The following is a 2,404-nucleotide window of genomic DNA, read 5'->3' as shown; positions in this document are numbered from 1 at the left end:
AACCATCACCTTTTTCAACTCTGAAGGGAGCTGACTCAGACAGGGGATTGGAGGAGACAAATCAGTTCGGACAAGGACACTGACGGGCTGGGACACATTGCCACACACTCCAACAATCAATGCAAATTCTCTCACTGGGGAGCCGTGGGTGCCAACCGGGAAGTCAGGTGGATGTGTGGTGCAGCTGTGCAAGCTTGCATTGCCCCAGAATGCGGGGACAAAGAAAACACTCATCACCAAGAGGAAGAATGATGCCTGATTGCTGGGGAATAGAGCTGGAGGAGCATGCGGCAGATATTTTAGGTCCTTGGCCTTTGAGGAATTATATCGAGTGTTCTGGTAGGTTACTTTTTGGGAACTGCTAACCTTGCAGTTCAGGGTCTGAAAATGACTGTCGCTCAGGAAAACAGCGGGGCATAAAGTCTATTTCCAAAACTTGGTAATATCACAGACATCAGCACCTCAGCTTTTACATCTTGCTTGCTCCCGTCTTCTCCCCTGGTCTTACTTTCCTGGAATCAAATCTAGGAAGAGGGAGCAAGGTTTATTACTTCCTGTCGTAAGCATCATGGAAATGATTCAGGTTTTCTGGAAGCTAATCTCATTTCCAATTGTGCTCTGTGCTTTCCACAGCAAAATGTGAAATACAACTTCATTCTTCCGCATTCTGCTTATGGGCCATCTGTATCCCCTACTGCATGAGGGGTACAGGTCACTGCCCCCCCCAAGCAGTGAGATCATGGAAGACATAGACGAGCCCACATGGGTTTTCTGGGCCACCCAGGGGAACTGTGGAATCCAAGCTTGATTTCTGCACATAGGGTTCTTCTTAACACTATTTAGTACATAAGTCTTCATCAGAATATTTTCCTAGGTCAGCTTTCCAGCACATCTGCCCAAAGATCACTGACAGCCCTGCCAAGTCCTTAGTTATAAATTATCTCCTTACTTCCAGTGATAGTTATCAGGTGAATATATTCAAGACAGCTAAGAGCTTCTGGAATATTCATTATCCACCCAGCTCTTCATTCCCCCTTCTTCAGTTTGAAGATCATTGTCCTTCACAGTTGTGTTGGTTTGGGGTTTTTTACAAGGGGAAAAATATAGTACAGGACACATATGTTATATGATTATTTATAATAGTCACCCAAAGAATCATATACAAAACAGTGCAGGAAGTCTGTCCACATACTAAGGAACAAAGAATCCAGCTGAGGGCCTGGGTCCCACAGAAATGTCCTGCAGGAGTCCAGCTGAAGACCTAGAGCTCATAACAATGCCTCCCACGAATCCAACTGGAGGCCCAGAGGCCATAACAGTATCTCATGCAGGCCTGTTTCATGGATCTGCACTGGAAAGACCCAAAGGTCAGTAGTGGAATCTAGAAAGTCTGTGCCAGCGGGATGAAGGATCTGTGGCAGCAGGCTGAGGGATCTGCACTGGAGCCAGGAAGTGATGCTCAAAGTAAGTACCAGAGCTCCCCTGAAATGTACCACAGCCATCTTCAGCAATAGTGAGGTCCCGAGCTCCTCCAATGGTCAGGACAGCAGAGTTCCCATCAGGAAAACCAACATGACAAGCTTCTCTAGAGACTGGCAGTACACCATCTTCCCCTCCAGATCCAGGAAACAATGCTCAGAGTGAGGACTAGACCTCCCCCAAAGAGAACCACAGCCATTCTCAGTACCAACAAGGTCCCGAGCTCCTCAAGGATAAAAACAGCCAAGTTTATCAGGAAAGCCAGCATGATGAGCTCCCCCAAAACAACCAACAGCTCCTTACAGCTTCCACCAGCTCCCAACAGCTTCTTCAGTTCCTAACAGCCTGACTTCTCCTTTTCCAGTTCTGCCTCTTATGCTGCTGGGAACAATCCCCAGGTGGGCCTCCCACACCCAGCACCACACTTACTCAGTTCAGCTGGGGGTTATAAGTTGACCACCAGTTGAAAATCCACCATAGGAGTCTTTGCAGAAGAAACTGGAAACATCAAAATAAGTGTGAGCAATTTCTGTTTTCACTGGCCCCGAGACTCTGGCCTCTGCCTTGCATTTGTAAGCTACCTCAAGGAAGGCAGGGAAAGTGATCCATTCCTCTCAGTACCCCATGCTGAATGGGGCCAGGTCTTCTGTCCCCAGATGAGGCAGACTTGTCCCATGGTGATCCTCTGTGGATCACTCATTCCACTAATAATGGGTAGGCCCTGTGACCTGTTCCTAACTAAAGAAAATGTAGCAAAAGTGATGGGATGTCACAGATGTGATAGGATCCTCTCACGTGGCAAAACACAAGAGACTTCTCAAATGTCATTGAAGTCACTAATTAGTTGCCTTTGAGTTAATCGAAAAGATTGGTCAGAGTAAGCCCAACCTAACCAATGGATCCCTTGGGAAGGGAACTTGCCCCC

This window comes from Chinchilla lanigera, unplaced genomic scaffold, assembly GCF_000276665.1.
Source record: "Chinchilla lanigera isolate Chin_1 unplaced genomic scaffold, ChiLan1.0 scaffold00001, whole genome shotgun sequence".
In the NCBI taxonomy this organism is placed as follows: domain Eukaryota; kingdom Metazoa; phylum Chordata; class Mammalia; order Rodentia; family Chinchillidae; genus Chinchilla; species Chinchilla lanigera.
Note: the sequence above shows the minus strand (reverse complement) of the source record.